This window comes from Amblyomma mixtum, chromosome 8 (assembly GCF_055824585.1).
Source record: "Amblyomma mixtum isolate Tamu chromosome 8, ASM5582458v1, whole genome shotgun sequence".
Classification (NCBI taxonomy): domain Eukaryota; kingdom Metazoa; phylum Arthropoda; class Arachnida; order Ixodida; family Ixodidae; genus Amblyomma; species Amblyomma mixtum.
In genome coordinates, this window is record NC_143019.1 from 53,277,154 (window position 1) to 53,290,651 (window position 13,498).

The following is a 13,498-nucleotide window of genomic DNA, read 5'->3' on the forward strand; positions in this document are numbered from 1 at the left end:
CAACTGCAGAAGAGTCGGTCATCGGGCAGACGTCTGCTACAGACCCAGGAACCAGCTGTGCAGCAGATGCTGCGAAGAACACCCTCCCCCAGCCGAGGGGGAAGAGCACACCTGCACGCCAAAGTGCATTGTGTGCAAAGGCGCCCATAACACCGGCAGCAGGAACTGCAAGCATCGCTTCGTCGACCGCCGCCCCCGATACAACCAAGAACAAAAGAAAGCGACCAGCGAAGAAAGCGACCAGCAGTCCGGACACAAGTCGCGTTCCAGAGACAAGGCCGGCAACTGATCGTCCAGCCAGTGTCGTGGCAGCAATTCCCGCGACAGATCCACCTCCTTCCCACCACTGTCGTCGAGCCAGGGTGCCAGTTCGAGGCAGGGGAGCAAGGACAGACGGAGGAGTGCGAGCAGGAGCAGGAGTGGAAGCTGCTCGACAAAGCAGGTGAGCTGGCCGGATACGGCCTCCCATAACTACACCGCTCGCGAGAAGGAGCTCCTAGCTAAAATACAGTCCAGAGACGAAACCATTGCGCAAATGCAGCGAGAGATGGCCGAAATGAAAAGGCTGTTTAAATCGCTACAGCCCCCCGCAACAGCCATGCCGAACGCATCTCGCACGCCCCCCTCTCCCGCGCTCAGCGCTACACCTTCCACCAGTAATGCGATGGAGACGGATAGCCGCATTAACCTCCGCATTAACCTCAAAAGGCCGGCTTCTTCAGACGAGGGCTCCGAATCGAAACGCGCTGCGGAAGCGTCCAAAGAGGACAACCGGCAACCGACAATCAAACCTAAGGCTTCAGACAAGATAAGAGCCGAAGTGAATGCCCTCGAGAACAAATTTAGCGGTCTCGAGGAAAAAGTTAACCATCTTACGAGGGAAGTAGCCCACCTGGGTACAAACATCGCTGCATTTTTCCATCAAGTAGTAGAGCGCCTCGCGGCCTTGGAGGCAAGCCGTAACGTTATGCCACCAGCCGCGACCTTGCCCGTAATAATCCCTCCCATATCCCACCATGGCCCCTCGCCAACAAATTGAGGTATGGCAATGGAACTGCAGGGGACTCCGCAACAAACGGGGAAACCTGCAGTTTCACATCCAAAACCTAGGTAGACAACCGGACGTGATAGCCCTTAAAGAAGCTAGCGGCCCGGCGAAATTACCAGGCTATAAATCATTCATTCCACCCTCAAACTCAGTGACGATGACGACGACCCCGTTTACGGCTACCTTTGTGCATCGCAACATTACGGCTATACAACACACTATAGACAGTTGTAACGAACAATACACGTTACTAGAAATTGTGCCGAGGAAAAAGGGAGACGCCAATCTCTTTATTCTGAACTTATACAGTTCCCCAAAAGACAAAGGGTCAGGAATTCTAGACCTACTGCTTAAAGCCACGCGCCTGGCCGCCAGGACACAACTCCTTGTGGTAGGCGACTTTAACGCCCAACATTCGGCTTGGGGCTATCGCAAAAACAACCCCAAGGGCACCAAGCTGTGGCAAACGATCCAAAACCTGGGCCTCACAATTCTTAACGATCCCCAAGAAAACACGCGGGTCGGAAATAGCGTTAGCGTAGATACCTCACCGGATCTCACACTATCCAAAAACATTCGCGACGCCCGCTGGTCGAACACGAAACAAACGCTGGGAAGCGACCATTATATAATATCCACGACATTTGACACGAAACTGCACAAACTGCACCTCATGCGCACTCGCATTACCGACTGGGATAGGTTCAGGCGCTTACGAGAGCAGACTGCCCCCGGCCAGATCAACAACCTAAGGGAGTGGATCGCTGCACTCAAAGACGATGTCAAGACCACTACGGTCGAGACGCCTATTGAGGAGCCGCATCAAACGACCGACTCTAAACTCCTACACATGTGGGAAGCGCACGCCAGCCTGCTGAATCGCTGGAAGAAACAGAGACACAACAGAAACTTACGGAATTTTTAAAATTTCACCAGCGCTGCGACTAGGAACAAGAACAGAGAAGGAAGACAAGGACAAGCGCTAGCGCTTGTCCTTGTCTTCCTTCTCTGTTCTTGTTCCTAGTCGCAGCGCTGGTGAAATTTTAAAGATGTACCAACTAGCTCAAACCACCATTTTGCTCCAAACTTACGGAAGCGTATTGCGCAACTCGAGTGCCAAATCGAAAAATACAACTACAAGAACAAGAATGGGGCCAAATTTGTGATAATATGAATGGGAAGATGGGACGCAAAAAGATATGGCTCTTGCTCCGCCACCTGCTCGACCCAACACACACAAAATCCACAACGCGAGACCACCTCACGAAACTAATTCACCAGTATCAGGGTACAGACACAGAGCTATTCGCCGAACTGCAAAAACGCTACCTGAACACGTCGCATACGGACCCCCTACCCGCATACGAGGGCCTCCCCAATGAGACCCTGGACGCAGACATAGTGGACGCCGAGGTCTGGTTTGCTCTGGGTCAGCTCCGTACCACCTCCGCAGCGGGACCGGACGGCGTGTCGAACAAGACGCTCAGAAACCTGGACCCTAAGTCTGTCGCGGCTCTGACAGACCTAATGAACACCTACTGGAGGGAAGGCGAGATCCCCCAGGAATGGAGGCATGCACGGGTGACCTTCATCCCCAAACCGGGAAAGAAACTCTCGATCGAGAATCTGCGGCCATCTCCCTCACGTCTTGCATCGGAAAACTTATGGAGCATGTCATCCTTAACCGACTGCAAAATTACGCGGAAGATCGCGACCTACTTCCTCCCACAATGTTTGGCTTTAGGGCTAGCTTATCCACGCAGGACGTGATGCTCCAGCTTAAGATGGAGGTGCTCGACCCTCCACGCGGAACTGGGACGAAGGCAGTGCTCGGGCTAGACCTGAACAAGGCCTTCGATAACGTTTCGCATGAGGCCATTCTCACGAACCTCTCTAAAATATACCCGGGAGAACGGACATTCAATTACGTCCGCTCATTCCTATCCGAGCGGACCGCAGAGCTTGTGTTAGGTGGCCTCAAATCGGAGCCCATTCCTCTTGGCAGCCGAGGCACGCCACAAGGCTCGGTGCTCTCGCCTTTCCTCTTTAACTTTGCACTTATAATAAGGGAGTAATTACTCATTGACATCCACCCGAGCGCAGCCATACGGCCACAAAGGAAAGCTGTACAGCTTTCTCAGAAACTTCGTAGTTAAAGAAAAATTCGTCCTGGTCCGGGGTTCGAACCCGGGACCACCGCTACACCGGAGCAGTCGCTCTACCAATTGGGCTAACCGGGACGGCAAGCTTATAGTAGGGCGAGATCGAATTGATCAATATCTCGAAGTGGGAACAGTGTTGGTCAAATGGATGCCAATGAGTAATTACTCATTGTAAACATAAATACCCGAATTTCACGAGGGACGGGCTAATCTCATTTCATGACATCACCCATCACTTTAGGCTGGAGAGGCGCGCATATCCCCCTCCCCACAAGTCGTTAACAAAAGCGCAGGAAGTCACCTGGCGCCATCTTCAAACACGCTCCCTTCTCAATCCGGCTCTGCTTGCCCTCATGTACCCTGGCCAGTACGATCCAAACTGCCATAAATGTGGTGCAAAGGCCACCTACGACCACATTCTGTGGACTTGCGCAGATGATCCGCCTCCGGCGGAGTTGATACAGCTCCCTTCTCCCGAGCGGTGGGAGGCCGTGCTGGTCAGCTCGGACCCCAAGCTCCAAGTGCGGGCAATCGAGCGGGCCAACGAGGTCGCCGCTAGCCATGGGCTAGCAGCGGCCATCTAGTACGTGCCTCCGCAACCTGCTATCGACGCAATAAATGTTTTACAATCTAATTTCACTCCCACTGGCGATCTTTAACCTGCACTAACATCGCACAGCACCCGGGCGCCGTTTGCGTTCCGCTTCCATCGAAACGCGGCCACCGCGGCAGGGTTCGAACCCGTGTAGTCCGGCTAGGTAGACGAGCGCCTCAACCGCTGAGCCACTGCAGCGGGTCAAACACGAAGTGTAAGCAATAAGGCCTGCCCTATTCTGCATCAACAGACAGAGAGACAAAGCTAAAGGAGTTGTTAGTGCCACAAGCGTGCACAGGCCTGTCTATAAGGGGGAGGGAGCACAATGGCAGCGCCCATTTACTTCTTCTGTGCAGCAAAGAACAGTGTGGTACAAAACTGCACACCCCTTCATGTCTATCAGGGAGACCTCTGCCCCGCCCCCCCGCCCCCCCTCGATCTGTGTACGTCTATGCTGTGCCACAAAACCGGAGTAGACCCAAGTTGACCTCGGCCGATTGAGAATACCTCTAGGAAGAAAACAAAAAAATTCAAGGGGCATTTTGGCTCCCTAAAGTGCTGCAAGGCGAAAGCCTTTCCTTGCGCACTGGTTTGCATTGACGTTTTTTTCGTCTTTTATTTTTTTTTCATTTTGATTTTTTTTAACTTCACTTCAGGGAAGCGAGGAATATGAGACTGAACGAAGACACCGTACGCACTAGACGCGCGTTTGTTCATTCGAAACCATCGAGCATGCATGACGGAGTGGTTAGCGTGCTCGTCTCGCATTGCGTAGACCCTGGTTCGATTTCCCAACTCCACCAGTTTGCTACTCGGTTTTATTTATTTATTTCACTTCGAGCATGACTATACCATCCCTTTAATTGGTTGCATGGTTACTAGCCAAAGTGCAATTGGCCCCGTTCGAAATTCGCGGACTGTGACGTCACGACCATTTCGACCAATTAAAAAGCGTGACATTTCTGTCGACACTCCTGCTCACAACGATAAGGCATTAAAGGCTTCCGCCTTATTATCAAGACCCGGACACAAACCTCTAGGTAAGTTCGTCCCAGACTTAGTCAAAACTGCCGGATCCCTCCACTACAGCGCCCCTCACAGCCCGAGTCACCTTGGGACGCTAAACCCCATGAATAAGAACTATTAGTGCAGCGTTCTCGCGACGCTTCCATGAGTGTCTCGACACAGAGACCATTGCATGCTTCAAGTGCACGAGGAACATCGGCCGTGCGGCCACATACCTGTTGCCCCGTTCCCACTTCTGGCAGCTCCATCGTCGTGGTCACGGCCCTAGCAGCGAATGCCCGCTGAGCTGCACGCCTCATCTCGAGTAGCTCGGACATCTCGCTAAAGCCGCGCAGTCATTTGAAAACCGGGACGCCTTGGTGGGTAGGCAACGCGCCTGCCGTCGCTGGCACGCTCGGAGAGATCCGGATGGGAGGACCTGCTCGTGGTGCTGCGGCAGGAAGGGCTCACCTCGGCCGCCCCTGCGTTCCCGTCTCTGACCGCGCCGTCGGCAGGTACGGCCATCGCTGTGGAGCTGTGGTCAAAGTGCCCGAGTGAGATCACGACTGAGCTGCTTCTGAAGCTTCGGCTGCTGCTGCCCGGTCTGCACGCCCGGTTCGCGCGCGCCATTGCTGCCGCTGCGGCGGTGTCGCATGCCACATTCGGCCCAAAAGATGCGGGTTCGATCCCGGCCGCGGCGGCAGAATTTCTTTGGAGGAAATTCTAGAGGCCCGTGTTGTGTGCGATGCCAGTGCACGTTCAAGAACCCCAGGTGGTCGAAATTTCCGGAGCCCTTCACTACGGCGTCTCTCATAGCTTGAGTCGCTTTGGGACGTTAAACTCCATAAACCGAACTAAACCAAGCCACATTCGGAACGCCGCGTGCATTGCTGTTGTTGTTGTTGCCTTGGTGGCATGGCACATACCCACGACGCAGGATTGGCCAGGGTAGAGTGAGGAGAGCCCAAAGAAGGTAAATTGGTGCCAAGCTAATTTATTAACCTTTGCTGCCAAACTAATGATTTAACTTTGTGTAAGAATTCTGAGGAATTAAAGATGGAATTATAGATTTTAAAAAATAATGAAAAAATGGATTGGGAGCAAAAAAAATTGATTGGACCGCGTGCATTATCCGCTCTCCTGCGACGCGACCAGCTTCGTTTTCGTTAGTGTTAACGGCCGGTGCACGTGATCGCCAAATTGTGGGCATACGGGAATACCTAAGCTGCGAAGGTGAATGCTGTTTTATGGGGGTCTAACATCCCAAAGCGACCGAGGCCACGATGGACGCCGTAGTGAAGGGCTCCGGAAATTTCGACCACCTGCGGTTCTTTAACGTGCACTGACATGGCACAGTACACGGGCCTCTGAAAAAAAAATGAAAAATGTGTTCTGAGGAAAGGAAAAGAAATGGTTTAGTTTGGTTTATGGGGTTTAACGTCCCAAAGCGACTAAGGCTATGTGACACGCCGTAGTGGAGGGCTCCGGGAATTTCGACCACCTGGGGTTCTTTAACATAAAGAAATGATGCAGCAACTGCCTATCTCGGTGGACACCCGAAACGCTCCGTAACAGAAGGGATAGAGGAGGGAGTAAAAGCCTGACATCGCACAGCACATACATGGGCGCCTCGCGCTTTTTGCGTTTCGCCGCCATCGAAACGCCGCCGTCGCAGTCGGGTTCGAACCCGGGTATTCCGACCCAGTAGAAAACACCTTACAACCACTGAGCCACCGCGGAGGGTCGCTGGAATAAATTCGACCGCCACGGCCGGGATCGAACCCGCGTCTGTCATTCTTATCACGCTCCTAAAATTTTGAACCTTCAAGACTTATCTGGCCTCCAAATCGTGACAGCAGCAGTCGACTACATTGTGGACAGTCCCATGCACAACGCATGACACCAATTGCGTCCGAAAAGCGTTGGCGTAGCTCATGAAGTAAATAATAGTAGTAGGTCCTCCTTGCGGCCTCGGTACTGTTCTGCTACGTTTGCTTTTCGTTTCACTGACTCGTCACTCGAAAAGCTTAAGGAAACGCTTGATGGTTCGAGACTCGAGTCCGAAAACGCAGCCTGAAACTTGCGAACGAAATTACTGAAACGCTTGCTCCTGTGAATCTCCATCGTTGTCGGCTTTCCGAAGAGGCCCACGGTGATCTGGAACGCCGTAAATTCTAGTGACCCGCGTACTGTGCGATGACAGTGCACGTTAAAGAACCCCAGGTAGTCGAAATTACTGGAACCCTTCACTGCGGCGTCCCTCATAGCCGGAGTCGCTTTAGAAATTTATACCCCGATAAACAAACCATATCTCGGTTTTGAGGAAAGAAAAACGGGCATAGCTAGTTTGTCGGCGGACGCCTCAAGCGCGTCGCGAACACCGACTAAAACACTGTTACCAAGCTTTCAGTCGGCGTTCGTGGAGCGCTTGAGGTGTCCACCGACAAAGTGAACAAGCTATACGCCTTTCCTCATCGCTAAACTCATTCTAATAGCCGCGGTGTAAAACATCTCGGTTTTGAGAAATAGACTAGTTCACTTTGTCGGTGAACGCCTCAAGCGCACCACGAATGCCGCCTAAAACACTGTTACCGCCGAGAGATGCGGGCTCGATCACGGCCGTGGCGGTCGTATTTCGATGGAGGCGAAATTCTAGGGGCCCGCGTACTCTGCGATGTCAGTGCTCGTAAAAAGACCCAGGGTCGAAATTTCCGGAGCCCTTCACTCATAGCGGAGTCGCTTTATGACGTTAAACGCCCCTAAACAATAAACCTCACGGTTTTTATAAAAGGGAAGGTACATAGCTAGTTGGTCGGTGGACGCCTCAAGCGTGTCGCGAACGCCGACTAAAACGCTGGGTTACCAAGCTTTCGGTCGGCGTTCGTGGAGCGATTGAGGTGTCCACCGACAAAGTGAACTAGCTACGCGCCTTTCCTTTTCGCAAAACCCAGTCTAATAGTCACGGTGCAAAACACCTATCTCGGTTTTGGGAAAAGGAAATGCCCCTAGTTCACATTGTCCGTGAACGCCTCAAGCGCACCACGAACGCCGACTAAAACACTGTTACCCCGAAAGACGCGGGTTCGATCCCGGCCGTAGCAGAAGAATTTCAATGGAGGCGAAATTCTAGAGGCCCGTGTACTGTGCGATGTCTGTGCACATTAAAGAACCCCAGGTGGTCCAAATTTCCGGAGCCCTTCACTACAGCGTCCCTCATAGCCTGAGTCGTTTTGGGACGCCTAACCTCCATAAGCCATGAAACAGTTACCAAACTTTTAGTCAGCGTTCATGGTTCGCTTGACGTGGACCTAGCTATGCTCTTTTCCTTATCTCAAAACCGAGAGAGGTTTTAGATTGCGCAGCCCCGGCTTCGGACTGACATCGAAGAAATCCGTGATTGCAGCTGCAAGTGCTACGCACCAAAAATTCTCTCACCTGTCCCACAAAAGCAGACCGCCCTTCGCCATCTCCTTCGAAGGCCTCGATGCGTCCGAAAGTCGGTATTTCTCCGCCCTCGTCACCAACTTGCAACGCTTGTCGGAAGAACGATACAGAAACGCGGCTGCACGACAATGCCGCTCGCAACCAACTGCGTTTTTATTGCTTCCAGCAAAGCCCTAAGTACCCTCCAGGCATTTCACTGGCACACACCCACAAGATTCTGCCTGTAGAGGGTGCTAGGAAGCTGCTAACATAGCGCTGATGAAAGCATCCGTTTTTTGATGATGATGATGTCCTCAGGCTTAATGGCCAGGGTGCAAAGCAGATCCGTTTTTCACTGAAAGAGTCTCTTTCTTTTTTCACTCCCACCTTCCTTCCTTCCCTTACGGCGTGGTTCAGGTATCCATTGAGATGCGTGATACTGCGCCATTTCCTGTCCTCAAAACCACCCAACCCAACGAACACCGACGCCCTAACGGACGTAAGAGGGGAAGGCTTTCTAACAGCACGTGTCCGCTACTAGATGCGGAGCAGATTTTTTTTTTTTTTTGAGGAAAGGAAATTACGCAGTAACTGTCTCACATCTCGATGGACACCCGAATCGCGCCGCAAGGGAGGGAATAAAGGAGGGAGTGAAAGAAGAAAGGAAGAAAGAGGTGCCGTAGTGGAGGTCTCCGGAGTAATTTCGACCACCTGTGAATCTTTAACGTGCACTCACATTCAAAAGTTTTGGTTTTGTGGGGTTCAACGTGCCAAAGCGACTCAGACTTTGAGGGTCGCCGTACTGAAGTGCTCCGGAATGTTCCCCCGCCAGCGGTTTTTCGACGTGCTCTGAAATCGCACAGTACACAGGCCTCTAGCATTTTGCCTCCATCCAAATACGACCACGCATGCGAAACGGTCTGAGAGAAGATTTTGGCTGAAAAACTGATAGCTCACCGCGCTGCCAGGACTAACCTGCGTGCTAAGATATTCTGGGTGGAGGGTGGGGATGTGTATGGACCGGTTGTGTCAGTGGTGGTTGTAGAGAGGCAAGGGTGGGGAAAGAAGGCTGCTGTGGAGCCCGCGGTTTCCGTGAGACAGGCGTCTGTGTCGGCCACCGCCGCAGCGTCCAAGGGTGGCTTGTGGTTGTATGCGTGTGCTTTGGCGGCGGACTGCGTGTGTGTGCTGACATGTTGCGTGCAATGAGTCCGAGGCGGAGGTTAGGGGTTGTAGAAAGACATCTACCCCCCTAACCTCCGCCTCGCACCCATTCCACGCAACATGTCCGCCCACACACACGCAGGCCGCCGCCAAGCACACGCATACAACCACAAGCCACCCTTGGACTCTGCGGCGGTGGCCTACACAGACGCCTGTCTCACGGAAACCGCAGGCTCCACAGCAGCCTTCTTCCTCCACCCTTGCCTCTCTACAACCAGCACTCACAACACCGGTCTATACACCTCCCCACCCTCCACGCTCGCCCTATAAATACACGAGATTGCCGATGCCATCACACACTTTGCCACCCTATCGCCCGCCCCCGCATATGTTGTCTATACAGACCCGCAGGCAGCTCTGCGTGCCTTCCATGAAAAAGCCCTTCCTTTCCCTACCCGATCGGGCTTAGACGCCACCCCCATAGCATTAAGCCCACGACCGGTGACCCTTCGGTGGATCCCTAGTCCCATGGGCATCCAAGGCAATGAGCTGGCTCACCAGGTTGCCTGCGATACTATACACCGGGTGCCGGGGATCGCATGGACGAGCCCACGGACGGAGCAGGCGGTCAGGGCTTACAGACAGACTGTCGACGAATACTACACGAAACAAAAATTGAACTTAGCTGATTTACCACCACCACACCTGTCCTTATCCATCCATGAAGCTCGCATTCTTCGCCGAATACAGTTTAATCTCCTACGTACACCAGCCAACCTTTAGAGCGGACGGGATCACGAAGACGGCACTACGAAATCTGGACACCCCCTCTATCGAAGCCTTCACAGGCTATTTCAATTAGTGCTGGCAAAACGGTTCCCTACCTCCTCAGTGGAAAACATCGAAAGTTGTATTTCTGCCCAAGCCAGGCAAGCCGCCTCACCATACTAATCTCCGACCCATCTCTCATACTTCATGTGTAGGCAAGCTGTTCGAGCATGTCATTCAGATGCGACTCAGTATTTACTTGGAGGATAATGACCTCCTCTCAAACAGCATCTTTGGTTTTAGACCAGGATTGGCAGCGCACATATGTATTCCTCCACTCCAACATCAGATACTGGAACCCAAAACAAAGGATACGAAAGCCATATTAGGAGTCGACTTCAATAAAGCCTTTGATCACGTTACCCACGCGACTTTCCTAACGAACCTCCAATCCCTCGAAGTTGGACAACGGATGTACAACTACATTCACGATTTCCTCAGTAACCGTACAGCCCATCTCTCATTCGGACCGCATTCCTTAAGCGACATCACCATCGGTTCCCGAGGCACCCCACAGGGAGCGGTCCTCTCCCGGAATCTCTAACATAGCCATGATGGGATTACCTAAATTAGTCAATTCGATAACAAACCTACACTTCAGCTTCTATGCCAATGACATTACACTCTGGACATGCCGAGGTAGCGACGCGAAGATAGAACACCGCTTACAAACAGCACTAAATATCATTTGCACGTATTATCAGCGTCAATTGAAACGCGAACAAGCCAATTGAAACGCGAACAGCACAGCTCGCAGATATTCTACTAGGGAGGCAAAATATATGAGCAGTTGATTTTCTCGTCGAAGCCGAAAAGACCGCTCTTCTGAAATGGTAATAGCCCACGCCTGTATTTCACCTCCAGCCTCTGATATGCTTTATTTTTTGTGCTCGCGTTTCAGGTGTTTTGTTCGCATTTCATTTGACGCTGATAGTACGTCAATGATAAAGAGTTCGCATGCTCCCCCACGAAATAGCAACTTTTCATATACAAGACCCGCCGAGCGTCTGGCACACCATCCAATATTCAGCTCGTTTGGTGCAAGGAACCGATTCCCGCAGTCCCAAAGATTCGCATACTGGGAATGTTTGTCACTACTTCTGGCTCTCACACTGACACGATCCAAGCACTCCAAACTCACACACAATAGGCAACCAGGTTCATCAAACGTGTGGCACATAGAAAAATTCGCTGTGGCTTAGCTTGGTTAAGCCCGGTAATTGCGAAAGCAATATCCGTACCTACGCCATGGTAAAGCTGGTAGTGTAGCTGGTGGTGGTGATTGTGTTTAGACTTGTGGTGATGCATCGCTTATACAATCCAGTCTAATCCCATCCAATCCATTCCAATCCAATCCACTGCAATCCAATCCAATACAATTCACTCCTATCCAATCCAATCAAATGTAATCTAGTCTAATCTAATCTAATCTAATCTAATCCAATCTAATCCAATCCAATGCAATCTAATCCAATCTAATGCAATCACGGTCAAATGAAGGTAAATGGTGGTCACCGCCGCGGCACGGCAAAGGCGTGAAAGTGGAAGTAGTATTGCTTTCGCAATAAAATCGTGCCTACGGTAACTAAATACGCTTAGACTAACACAGGCTGACATCGCCAGTAGAATAACATACGCACTACCATATCTCCCCCTCTTAGCGAAAGATAGAAAACGCTTGGACGGCCTCATTCGGAGAAGTACGCGCACAGCTTTGCGCCTTCCCCCATGCGCTTCCATAGAGCGCCTTCTTCGACTAGGAATACATAACACTTTCGAGGAACTCTGTGAGGCCATCAAAACGGCACAACTAGCCAGACTCACACGCACCCGCTCCCCCGTAACATGGACACCGACATGCACGAAAACAGACGACAAGCTCCGGCTCGGGCTCTTGAGACACAACACGGCTCCCGATCCGGTGTATATTATGTAGACGTAGCAGGGCCATCGCCCACGGGATGTCACACGGCCGCTGTCGTTCACCAGGAAATGCACGTTGATGAACTCTCCTTTCGAGCCCCGAATTCAATGCGAACCGAGGAAGTATCGATAGCGCTTGCTGCCGCCCACGCCAATTCGAGAATCATCATCACGGACTCCCGAAAAGCATGTGATCATTACTTGGCCCGGGAGGTCTCACCCTTAGCTGTTTGTATTCTAAGACGGACTGCCACTCATCCAACACCGAAAAGAATCATTTGGGCTGCAGGCCACAAGGGCTTACGAGGTAAGGAGGCCGCTGAAGCGGCTTTCCGAGCGCTTACTCTCCGGGCTTCTCATCCCAGCTCTCCTGGCTCGGAGACTAACCAGCCGCTGCTGCGATTCAAGGAAATAATAAACATTATAGCGACAACCACCGCTTTTTCCCGGCCCCTGCAAAGGGTCTGAGTAAGACGGAGGAGCGAACTTTAAGGCGCCTGCAGACAGGTACTCTACACAGTCCTGCAATCATAAAACAATACGATCCTAACATGGATGGGTGATGCCCGCACTGTGGGGAGACATGTGATATATTCCACATGGTGTGGGCATGTACTCAAAATCCCCACCTCCCCCCTTCCCCTACCCCTTCCAGAGAGGCACGGGAGACTGCCCTCCTCAACTGCTCCTCGCTTGAGTCCCAAAGGGCTCTGTTGAAACGGACGAGAGACGGGGCCTCGTCATGTGGTGTCCCGGATTAGGGACGCCGACCATGTAGCGGGGCCACTCTGTGGCTCCCAAACACTATTTCATCAAATAAAAATTTTCACCAACAGCACATGCACCCCTGCAGGACGTGCTCTGCTGCAGTCTCTTCGCATATCACCCGTCGGTGTTATACCCGGCACTGACACAATCCCTACTCCCTTAAGAGCTGCAGTTCAGATACCCCCCTCCCTAAACAAATCCACCCGAAGCGCGATCAAAGGCGGAGAGGCCCGGGCCTTTGCACTACACACAGCTTGCGGATAGAATCCCAATATCTGTATCGGTACACTTCCACACCTCAGTGCCCAAACTGTCCACACACATATGCAGATATAGAACAATGCCTTACACAGTGCCACGCAGCCTTCCAATCCCCCCACCCCCACCGTGGCCCATCTCGCTTGCCTCCCTGGATCTGAGGCTGCAACGCGGCCTCGTCACCTTGGCCTAGGACCTATTGAACGCCTAACATAAACGCTGATAAGTGTCACACCACCACGACCACTCATGTTCCGCCCGATGTTCTCCTGTAGGGAGCCTGCTCGTCCAGCACAGACCGAAAATACTAGCAACGGCTGGTTAAGA

At 52.2% G+C, this 13,498-nt stretch overlaps 1 protein-coding gene across 2 annotated transcripts in view; it reads right to left on the reverse strand.

Annotated features, from left to right (window-relative positions):
* Positions 1-13,498, reverse strand: part of LOC149332452 (uncharacterized) — a 61,028-nt gene that overhangs the window by 7,851 nt on the left and 39,679 nt on the right. Inside the window, exons 1-2 of one of the 2 annotated variants that reach the window (XR_016285216.1) lie at positions 8,246-8,522; positions 5,047-5,345 (exon numbers count right to left, since the gene is read on the reverse strand). The exons of the other annotated variant lie outside the window; for it this stretch is intronic. The gene's annotated coding sequence lies outside the window, so the exon portion shown is untranslated. Of the gene's footprint in view, positions 1-5,046; positions 5,346-8,245; positions 8,523-13,498 lie in introns of those variants that run through there. 2 annotated transcript variants of the gene reach the window in all.